Source organism: Triturus cristatus, chromosome 12 (assembly GCF_964204655.1).
Source record: "Triturus cristatus chromosome 12, aTriCri1.1, whole genome shotgun sequence".
Classification (NCBI taxonomy): Eukaryota; Metazoa; Chordata; class Amphibia; order Caudata; family Salamandridae; genus Triturus; species Triturus cristatus.
This window is the reverse complement of record NC_140595.1, coordinates 113,538,100-113,550,332: the sequence shown is the minus strand read 5'-3', so window position 1 is coordinate 113,550,332 and position 12,233 is coordinate 113,538,100. Positions and strand designations below refer to the sequence as shown.

The following is a 12,233-nucleotide window of genomic DNA, read 5'->3' as shown; positions in this document are numbered from 1 at the left end:
ACGCTGCTGCTTCTCTCCCCAACCAAAAGATGGCCTAGGGTAGTCATTTCTCTATGTCTCCAAGGTCACCTAGAAGACTCTTGGCTCTTCAAACGTCCTGTGGTGTCCCATCTGACAGGGGTCTCCCCTTCCATTGCTAAGTTCTTCCCTTGTTTTAGATTGAAATGCTTCCACTGCTTTAAGCTTTGCCATGCCTCTCTCTTCAGTGTGGTAGTGAGGTTTCAGATTCCCACACACACTGATATCCACAAAGATCAACAGGATTGTCAAGGCAAGATTTGTTTCCTGTATTCTTTACGGAAAAATTCCAATTGCACACTGGTTAATTTTGTAAGGTGTTTATAATGGTGTTGTCACTCTATCCGTGAGCGTGAGTGATAGAACAGCCAACACGTGTTTCACCCCTTTACTCGGCCATCCGGCCTGGGACTTCCTCAGGGCGGTTTTATAGATTAATTACAAATCGGGTCTTCTTAGTCGAATGGGTTCCTATGGATTCTCTAAATATTGGGCGCAATGCCACCTCAGGTAGTTTCAGTCAGTCGTTGTGGATATCCCATCTGCAAACGTTTCCCTGTGAATCTACATCCCTCCCAATGGTCATCCGGATACAGTTCTCATCATGCACTTCTCTTTGGGGTTCTACCAACACAAATATCTCTACCTGTCTGCAGAATCCCAGGGTCATTTTTAGGTCTCGCCTGACCCAGCGCATGCGCTGGTCTGGCGAGACTTTTTGAGAGGGCTCAAAAAGTGCTACCAGGTCAGCCTAGAGCTACAGTGCATGTGCGCGGGCGCGCTCTCCGCGCTTTACTGCGATTACTTTCACTTTCGCGGCCGCTTTGATGTTTGATCGTGATCGCTATCACTTTCGCGGCCGCATGGCCGCTTTGCATAACCAATAGGTCTCGCTTTTGGGACCTTATAAGTATTTAGTTATGCAACTGTTGCATGGCTAAACACTTGTAAGGTCCCAAAGGCGAGACCTATTGGCTATGCCAATGCTTGTTATATATAAGTGATTAGAACAGGCATTGTTTTGGGTCTCGTTTAAATGTGATAGGTCTGTAATCTGTACAAGTAAAGCACTGTTTATCTTCAGGTTTAGAAAATAAAGCAGGAGTTGCTGCTGCAGCAGTCGGAACCTGTAAACAAACTGGCATGGCTGTCACTGTTCGCCCTGGGTGTGGAAGTGTGTGTTGTAGATTGGTCAGTAAACCAATTGGAGATTGGTGAGTGAATTGATGTGTAATTGGTTGAATATTTTGTCGGCTATGGCGATTCAATAAGTGTGTTCATAGGTTGGTTAATGTGTTTGGCTGGCACATGGGTTGGGGATGTATGGGTGAATGTGTGTAGGTGACTTAATGTATGGTTACGTGAATGCAACAGTCAGTAGATGGGTGTATCTGTGGGTGGAAGTGGATGGATGAGTGGCTGTGTGGATCGTAGTTGCACAGGTAGACATTTTTGGGTTGTTGCTTAGGTAGATGAATGAATGATTGGGTGACTGAGTGACGGATAAATAGGAGGATAGTTTAATGGAGTAAGTAGGTTGGTGAATGAGTGAGTGAATGAATGGATGGCTTAGTAGGTACATAGACTAATGCATGTTTTGGGTAGCTGGATTGGAGGATAGCTAGATGGTGGGTGAGTAATGGCCGTGATAGTTGCAGAGTATTTAGATGGACGAGTTTATGTATGGTTGAGTAGATGAACAAACATTTAAAAGTCTGGTGAGTGAGTAGGCTCATAAGGGTTAATGGACGGATTGCATGATGGATGGATGGATGGATGGATGCATGGATGGATGGATGGATGGATGGATGGATGAATGAGTAGATGTGTGAGTGGATAAATAGATGAGCAGGGGATGGATCATGATTGTAAGTGATGACTTGGCCAGTAAGCTAGTGAATCGTTGGGAAGTTGCTGAGTGGTGGGAATTTGTGTGAATGGTGACTGGGTAAATGGGTAAGTAGATGGCCCACTGGATAGGTGAATAGGTAGCTAGCTGGGCGTGATGAATAAGGAGGAGGTGGATCAAACTGTTAGCAGGTGGTCGGGATAGTGATTAAGTGAATAGATGTATGAATATTTGAGAAGGTTGATACAAAGGTCGACAGATAGGTGGGCAAATGGATGGATGGGCAAATGGATGGATGTTTTAGCGAGTGCACTGGGACACATCATAAGTCGGGACTTAACGCACCACACCAAAATCTCCACAGACTGCATACTACAACTGGACCTACGACAACCCTACGGGTCCTTTCATTGCTCCTGACAGGTAGAAAGCTATGATGCACTAATGACAGTCCCACGGTATACAAATGTTAGATAATATAAGATAATATAGCATTTAGATCTGTGTTGAGTAACACAATGCCAATTATCAGCCATTTGTTCATCTCCATTTGCAAACTCCTATTTTAGGGATGATAAATCATTTTCTCTAACATTTCAGTGTGCTTCTTGTGCATATCTTCATTTCAAATGAGCAGTAGATTGTTAGAAAGGTAAGCTTCCTTCTCTTTTGGGGCTCTTGTTACTTTTACAAAGCCCTGCAGTTTAGGTTTACTAATATGACCTACAATATGGTTTGGCTTGACAACGCAACTGTCGCCAGATAATCTGTTTGTCACTAAAGAGGGGCTTTGGCTCCACCCACATATTGGGAGCCAGGACTACATGTTTTGATTGGGCAGAAGTTGTGTGCTTTCACAAAAAAGTGCTTGTCCTCCTCCAGCTGTGATCATTTTATTTATGTATCCGGCTGTCTGAGCTTGAGCTTTCTGGGGCACATAAACAGCATTGGGATGCTAGTAAAGTGCCTTGGATACCTAGATAATTTATTTTGTATTTCTCTGGCAGCAGGAGAGCAGTTATTAACCAACATGGATGAAGCAGGCAGTAGAGAGGACAGAAGCCCAAGCACGCAGAGGGCATGAGTATGGTGCAGCCTGAGGGCTTGGCTGGAGTGTGAGCTTGCTAAACGGCACCTATGAGGCGAGCTGCAGGGCACCGGGGACTTCCGCATCACACCAGCAACCTTCCTTGTAACCCAACCAGAACCCCTCTGAACCAAATATGCGTCCCTGCGGCTGTGACTGCTCTGGACCTTGTATGATTGCTGCTGCTTCGAGTTATCGGAGGCTGTCTTCGGCGGGAGAAAAGGAGGCTGCGTGACCCGGCAACGAGTGCTGACAGTCTCACCCGCTGCATCGCTGGACTCTGGGTGCTGGGTGCTCGCGGCGCGGGACGCCCGGAGCAACGCTGATCCCACGAACGGACACCGGCGCTATAACTTGCCCAGATGTCGAAATTGAGGACACCGCTGGAAAGGTAGTGAGCGGCTTGCCGCGCCGGCGCTGGGGGTCCCGGGTCTGTCTCCGCAGGAGCTGAAGATCCCCGGAGGTGAGTGCCTGCTACAAGCACGGAGGGCGCGGGGTGCCGGAAGTACGCCTTCCGCCGGCCTCGAATAAGGGAGTAGGCCCTTGCGGACCGCTGAGCGTCTCTCCCTACGTGGACAGGACGCGGTGCCTGGTTGAGAGGTGGAAGTTGATCGCAGCCGGGGCCTGCGCGATTTCGAACAGCTGCCATTAGTTCAAGACAAGGACGCTGCTGTGAAGCGAGGAGGGAACCCCACTGGACATATTTTTTCATTGTGACCGGCTGGCTCTGTACCTAGTTTGTTTCTGCCAGATCACAGCTGGCTTTGACGACTTTGGGCCTGTGTGAGGGTCCTGTGTTGGATATCGGAGAGGGAGCATTTCTGGCCTACCATACTTGCTGAGTGGAGGAAGTTGATCGCAGTTGGGGCCTGCACGATTTTGAACAGCTGCCACTAGTTAGAGACATGGACGCTGCTGTGAACCGAGGAGGGCACTGCGTCGGACTTATTTAGTTGGTGTGACCGACTGGCTCTTCACTTAGTTTCATTCGGTGCTCTGAACTACAGCCTACCTGAATCCCGCACGGCCAGGGAGAGACTTTTATTTTGCATCTCATCGGAGGGTGGGACTGCGAGGACCAGCCTGCACAGCGCATTCATTACCATCGGCGCAGCTGGGGCCTCTTCCCGCCCATTTCCTTGTTCGATTTTTCTTATTAGTACTGGCCGCTTCATTCGCGCACGGGACGAAGCTCGGGGCGAAGACCGGGCTAAGAGCGGGCCATTTGAGGCCGTTCGAGTACGGGAGAGGCAGGGCCTGGGCCTCACCATTTGGTTTACACCTGCTCACCCAGTTGCGTAGTTGAGAGACGAACCATGACCTCAAGAGAAACGAGGAGCAGAACTACACTGGCCGCTGGGACGGCAAAAGGTACTTTGGATACGTACTTTGCTAAAGCGGGCTCACTTCTCATTGACGAAATTACCATCTTAGAAAGGCGAATATCTCAAGAAATTGACTGGGTCAGGAGATCCTCTTTAGGCCCCCTTGCACAAGCCATCACGCCTGAACAAACCTCTGTTCGCATATCATCTGATATCGGGGGGGTAAATGGTATGCCGGACCTACTCGACCCACACAGCCCTACTATAACTGTTACTGATTGTGATATTTCCGCCCACACAGAGTCCAGCATTTTACCCCTCCCTCCTATTAGGCCCCCTCCACCTCCAACCACCGCCATTGTGATTGTTTCTAACACTGACGCAACTACCGAGAGAGCCAGGCAGATTGTGCAGTCACCGCAGGGCGAGAGGGAGGGGGCTATCCCAAAAAGAAAAAAACGGGTCCAAACTACAGGGGGACGTAAGTCGAAAACACCAAAGTACAATCCCAAAAGTGAGGGCAACCAACAGGTCTTAGTAAATAAGGGGCTGATTTCACCTAAGAAAAAAAGGGTACTACCCACCCTTACCCCGGCTCAGATGCCCCCCAGTTCAAATACTATATCGAGGGAAGAGGCCTTCACCCTCTCGGATATTCGTATTCTTCTAGGGGAAATTTTTAATCCCTTAGAAGACCGCATAGCCAAGATGGAAACATGCTTATCGAATATCCAAAAGGGAATCACACAGCTAGTAGAGGCCAAGTATACATCCAGTGTATCCACTAGTGGAGGGTTGACTAATAGGGGCAGCAGGTCTACATCTGTACCTCCACTCAAGGAAGGGATCCCTCCACCTCAGCTCACTCAAACACAACAAATTTCGCTGCCCACCTCAGAAACTATAAAACCACAAATTCCACCATGTGTAAATGTAATCTCCCAAGAGGAGTTGGATGTGTCTACATTAGGGGCAAATGGAAATGGCACAAAACACAGGACAGTCAATTTGCCACCGGAGGCTATCCCGTACACAGTAATCCTAACAGGTATTCCTGAACTTAAACCATCCACTAGAGAACCCGTGGAGGTCCTAAAAAATAGGGTAATTCACTGGCTTTCTAACAACAGACCCCTCCCAGAAGGAAAACACAGTGAGGTTCTCATGGTGAGAAGAGTTCCATGGTTACGTAGCACCAGGAAATCCATTCACGGTGATTGTGTCGTGATTAACTTCAGGGACCCCGCCACTGTTTCGTACATATGTAGCTGGCCACATCATACCCACAGGTCTCCCATTCAATCTCTCCCCCTATCATTCTTTTATCCCTCGATGGGGCATGAGCGGGAAGAGGAGGGGTGGGAACTTGTGTCTAGGAGAGGAAGTAGATGGAGGCCAACTGAAAGGAAAGATTACCCCATTTCCAGAATCCCGCCGTACGATTATTTTCCCACATACAATAGGTTTAGCTACCTTGATATGGTGGATTGACTGAATAAGACAGGAGATGGGGAGGATCTGGGTTACGAAAGGTTCTTGATACATAAGGAACGACCAGCTATCCCCACACAGAAAGAACATCTTGAGCAGAAACCAACATATGGGGAAGCTTGTGCAGGGACCCCTAACCTTTTACTAAATACATCTTTGGCGATGGCTGTCCAAGATGGCTCGACTGACTGCAACCCCTCTTTGGAGATGCACCCTGACGTCGTTGCACCCCCTACTCCCCAAACAGAGAGGATCAACACGTCTTCTCTCAAGATTTTATCATGGAACGTGGCGGGCTTGGCCAATAAACTGAATTGTCCGTCCTGGAGTTCCTTTATTGAGGACAACGACATATGCCTGTTTCAAGAAACATGGGCGAGGGAAGATTTTACTCGCACAGGCTTTGCTGCATTTTCCATACACGCAAAATGGGGAGGTAGAGGCCGTCCTTCGGGTGGCCTTGCAGTCTGGGTGGCCACTGACTTGGGATGCAGGGCCGCTGTCTTCCCATTGAACACGGAGGATATTTTAGCTGTTCTACTGGAATGGCCAAATTCACACAGTCTTCTGGTGCTAAATGTCTATTCCAGGCCAGTCAACATTACACAAGAGTCACGCACTATTGAGGAGCTTGCGCTTGCCCTAAACGTAATTCCAGAGGGCACCCCTTATCTAATAGGTGGCGACTTGAATTGCCACTTTGAGCCGCTACTAGGTACACTGGATGGTTTGGCTCAGGATGAGGATCGTGCCTGGTCTATACCACCGTCGCAAGTACCGGCCCCAAGAGTTTGGTCCCCTCTGGCTCTGCAAATTACATCCCTTACTCTGAAGCATGGTCTTCGGGCCTGCAACGGAAGGTTAAAATCTGATATTCCCCCTAGATGCACCTTCAATAGAGAGGGTAGGGAGTCAAGACTAGATTATATCCTGGTCCCACTGACTTTGTGGTCCCTTGTCAGAGATTTCCGGGTAATACCGAGAGAAGACAGCGACCACAACGCTTTGGAACTAGAATATGACCATCCTGGTCTGGAGTCCTGGGGGAAGAAGAGGGATGTACCTGAGGTGGGGTTATCCCTCTCGAGTAATAGACGCAGAGTAAAGTGGGAGAAACTAGCTGCCAAACCAGGGATGGTATCTAAGTTGTATGTCCAACTAATTCCCATACTTGAAAAGGTCCAGGCCCTAAAGGTACAAGGCAGTGCCCAGGGTGCATATAATCAGTTGGGGCAACTACATGCTGATTTTATTAAATCTGCATCCGAAATCCTCACTATTACATCTAAAAGGGTCAATGGACCTGCTCCCGGTCCCCCCTGGTATAATACTGCCTGTCGGAAGGCTAAAACCGATCTTCTGACTTCAATCAAGGCAGGGAAGGGATGCGTGGAAATTAGGGCCAGGAGAATGACCTATAAAACCCTGACCACTAATGCCAAGAGCGAATGGGAACATCAAAAATGGGAGAAACTTACTATCTCCCTGGCATGCGGGGATTCGCGCAAATTTTGGCGTTCCGCGAGCACAGGTTCTGAGGAGTTGGCCTCTGCAATAGAGCCCAATATCTCAGCTAAGACTTGGCAAGATCATTTTCAGTCCCTCTATAAGTTACCTGATGAGGCCAGAATAAACTCCACTCAGATGGCTAGTATTATTCCGAAGGGGTTGCCATTTACATTAAAGGAGGTTCGAACGGCTATTGCCGGGCTGGCATCAGGCAAGGCGCCAGGTTTGGATGGCTTGCCTGGCGATTTATTTAAACAAGAACCGGATGTTTGGGCACCCTATTTTATGTTTCTATTTAATTCCATTCTGGGGGGCATGGAGTTGCCAGATACTTGGCTGGGCGCAGAGATTGTTCCAATTTTTAAAAAGGGTTCGCCTCTGCTCCCAGCCAACTTTAGACCTATTAGCCTCATCGATGTCCCCCAGAAGTTATTCGGCAGACTTATCCTCAATCGTTTACAAGACTGGATAGAGGAATGTGGAATCCTGAGTACATACCAAGCTGGTTTCAGAAGAAGAATTTCTACCATTGACCAGATCTTCCGCTTAAATCTTATACATTGGAAGACTGTGCTAATCGAGGGCGGCAGCCGCATTCGATTTAGTGCCTAGGGACAAACTGTGGGCTGTCCTATCGGACCTTGGTGCCCCAGCCGATATCCTATCAATTCTGAGAAGATTACACCCGGGAAACTTTGCCAGGGTCAGATATGGAAGAGGAGGAACTCTCTCGGATGGTTTCCCCGTTGACAGGGGGGTTAGGCAGGGTTGTGTGCTTGCGCCGACTCTTTTCTGCCTCTTTGTCAACGGGGTGATTAACCATCTTAATGGGTTGAGTAAAATCGATGCCCCCAGATTGGTTGGCAGCAGGGTTCCCGCTATTTTGTTTGCGGATGATACCCTGCTGCTCTCCAAATCCCCCATGGGTATACAGCGGGTCCTGGACGGATTTGCGGATTTTTGCGTGACACGTGGATTGGAGATTAATGCTTCTAAAACCAAGTATATGATCTTCAATCCACCTTAATCTACACGTGCAAATCCTGTTTTAGGGCCCTCCAGACTAGAGAGGGTTTTTACATTCGAATATCTGGGAGTAACGATTAACCAGTCCATGACATGGGACTCACATCCAACCAAGGCTAACCTTAAATTGATTCAGTTGACTGGTGGCATATCAAGGATGACGCGAGGATTGACCTATAAGCCATTTTCTCCCCGCCTCCAAATTTACAGAATTCAGGCGAAAGGGGCAGTGTCCTATGGAGGCGAATTATGGGGGCACACCGCCACCCAGAAACTGCAGGTCACGGAGAATAACTTTTTGAGGCAACTGACAGGTCTTCCGTCTAGTACCCCACTCCTCCCACTGAGACTTGATTTAGGTCTCAGACCCATTACAGAGGTGTTGGGTCTCAAACCTCTCATTTACTGGCGCAAATTATGGTGCGCGCCGGAATTGTCAAATTACAGAGCTGAGCTCCAGGAGATCATACGCCTTGCCAAACCTGCACAAATCCCTTGGCTTAGATACATAAAACAAATATGCGAGTCATTAGGAAGATCGGATCTGTGGTCTGAACCTGGAAATACATGTCCTAGAATCTCACGTAAATCCATCTCGAAGGTTTACTATGAGCATCATCTACGCGTTCTAATCAAGAGTGTACGGGAGAGGCCCCTATCTAAATTTTTTTGGGGGTTTAAAGACTCATACCAATTAGAGCTTGCATTTGACAATATAGGCCCTTCGCTAACAAGGAAGCTTTACATGCAATGGCGGTATAGCACCCTCCCCCTTAGAGCGCATACTGATCGTTGGACATACTCCCAGTTTACACCGCAATGTCCAGCTTGTGCCCATCCAAGTGAGACTGACTTGAATGTTATATTTTTTTGCCCAGTTTACCGAAGAGCAAGGAATTATTGGCTTGTCCCACTCCTTAAAAACCTGGACTGTAGACGGCACCTTCCAGCATTCAGGATTTAAAAAAAAGATTTGTCGGCCGTAACTGTATTTGCGGTTGCAAAATTTTTAACAGCCATGTGGTTCAGTCGCAATCATTGTATTAAGTCAATACCAGTTGAATGAATTTGTTTGTAAATTCTAGGCTACTTGTTTTATAATTGATTTGTTTTTATCTATGTGTGAATTTTTCTATTGTGTAATTCTTTTATGGTCCTAGTGACCGAAATAAAGATAAAGATGAAATGAAATATTAACCAACGTGGATTTTTAGGTCTGGCTTGACAGTGCAACTGTCACATGACATTTTAACCTACACCAACATTATTCTACAGTTCTTTGCTTCCACACAAATACACATCTGTTCCCTTGCTATTTTCTTGTAATGCTTCACATTACCAATCAACGTTCCTTTAAAGCCAGACCAGTTGGCATTGCCAGTGCCTGTTTTTGTAATCTGTTCAGTGACTCTAGAGTGATTGAGCGAATATCTGCAGTCAAACCCCTGGTTGTTGTATGAGCTCTTTCAGGAGCACAGCATTTCATGTATTCAGCATAGTTCACCTCGGGGGCTCACCCTTTGTGGTGGCCTTTACTACTAGTCTAATTTCTGCCTGAAACCTTACTGAAGCAGAGTAGTATATGAAGCTGCAAGCATCACAGCTCTCAGAATTTCTACAACACACTTTTGCCATAAAGAATTCCTTCTAAAGGTGAAGCGCTTCAGGCATCGGATGAAATCCTTGTTGAAACCTACAGAACTTTTGCCAAGGCGGATGTCTGTAAGAAACCGGCACATTGTTGATGGACATTGCCTAGTATGTGTAAGCTATCATATCCACGCAGAGGGGCTGTGGAGGATGATTCTAGCACTGATTTCCCACACTTTATTTATGCATGAAGCAGCACTTCAGACAACATTGGCTCACGGTCTGATCTCATATCTTTCTGTTACCCAGCAGCAGGTGCATGGCATGGAGACACGTTGATGAACCCTATGTGCAGCAAGGTATGACCGGCACTCCAGATGGCACCTCCACTCAATGCTACAGTGCATCTTGGCAGTGTCGCTATAGAATATGGAATCCATGCTTGAACACCCTATCGCCAATAAAGACCCGATTTATTGTCTGTGGAGCATAACATGCTCCAGTTTCAAAGTATTTGATACCTAAGGCATGGTTGAGAACTGTAAGTACGGTACTCTATCATTTACCCTCTGTTTCGCTACCTTCAGTGGTCCTCACTTTACTCCTACTGCACTGCCAGACACTTGAAATGGGTAGCCTACTCTGGACCCTACCTTCAAGTCTACTCAGGACCCTTTCTTCGCAAGGGCACAATCATTTGAAATACAGACCTCTAAAACAGTTATTCCCGCAGAGACCACTGTCTGGGTTGTTTCTTCATCCTGAATGTTCTTTAGCACAATTGCTGCACACTAATTATTCTTTGCCGCAAATCCAACCTCTAATGCAAGTCTGTGGCTGCATCCTCTAAAGCCCTTATACTTTCCTAGATGTTTGTGGAGCCCCATCTGCTCTGCCCACATTCTTCTGCATCAGTACTCTGGGTGCTTCATAGTTTAAACAATCTATTAGCTCCCCTCAGCCTGGATGTTGTGGGACGCCACTGAATCGGAGTCTATTATTAGGACCTCTCTCCTACCAGTATGTTTCTATCTAGTATTCTTTTAAGAATTCTTCAATTTTTGATTGCTGGCATTTGTTGTCCCTCGACATTTTGATGCGTGACAAAAACAAGCACAAACCGTACCCAAGTTTTAGACTTGAAGGTCAAACGTTTTCTGATTAGCTGTGAAAATCTTTGGATCAGTGGTGGAGCCATGTTTGCTGTCTGCAGCACTGGAAGGGGGATACGCACTTTGGATATGTCCTATACTACAGACGAAAAGGCAGCAGTTTTGAGATTTTTAGGATTATTATATTTTACATTCAGCCGTACCCGTCAGCGGTGAATTTTTTTGGTTTTCCATTTTCGGAGGAATTGCAGTAATTGAAGAGCCTACTCAACAAGTACCCCTGGGCTGTGTTGGGTGAACTCTACTGAAATACTGGTCCCATGCATGGACTTAAATTCTACTTCTAAATACTTCTTAGGCCGTTTGCCTTTTGGAACATTTTTCTTCCCTATTTCTCCTTTTGTTCTTGACAATGCTAGATTATGCCTTTTGGTCTGCCTTTTAACCCTAGTTAAAATGTCCCTGTATTATTATTTATTATCATCGTTTTATAAAAACAAGAATTTAAAAATAACCTGGATTGGTGCATTTAAGTAGGCATTGCTTTTTTATTTGAGAAGGTTCTCTCAGATGAAAATGAATCCTTTGATTCGGCCCATTGGTGGAAATGTTTGAGTTTAATGAAGATACCCATCAAGAGTTAGGCTTACTTCTGAAGTAAGGATATCTTCATCCGTTCCTCCTTTGTTTTCCATATTGTACCAATGAGTAGAATCAACTATCTCAATGCTGAGCATTCCAGGAGTGTAAAATAGTAGCTTCTCTGAAAATGTAAAAAATGATACATTGCTTCACGTGTTCCTAAAGAGATCTTCTTCCAATTACTTTGATTGTAAAGTGTGACTGTATCAAACAAAAATGTAAAGAGAAGTTGCAGTGGTTGAAAGAGATCCTTTAGGCTAGCTAGTGGTTTCCAAAGGAAAAACTTGTATTGTGTATAGATTTAACTTTCTGGTACAAATAGATTAGGCTGCGAAGTGACCAGAAAAACTCCCCCGTGCTACAATGAGTTCCGCAAGCGGCAGTGTGCGTTAGGTCGTGCTGTTTGCCTGGTTTTTAGTACCGGGTGTTTGTCCCGCACTGGAAAATCAGCATGAACTGCACCATGCACAGCGCAAGAGGGTGCTGCTTCTTTCTGACGCTCAGGCAGATGTTCTACTTAAGCGAAGAGAAGGTTTCTCAGCATGAGTGGTTGCGGCCATCCGTGACCGCCCGCACTAAGAAAT

At 46.6% G+C, this 12,233-nt stretch overlaps 1 protein-coding gene across 1 annotated transcript in view; it reads left to right on the top strand.

Moving 5' to 3' along the window:
* The window catches only part of INTS3 (integrator complex subunit 3), a 590,139-nt gene that overhangs the window by 258,455 nt on the left and 319,451 nt on the right, over window positions 1-12,233 (top strand). The window lies entirely within an intron of this gene.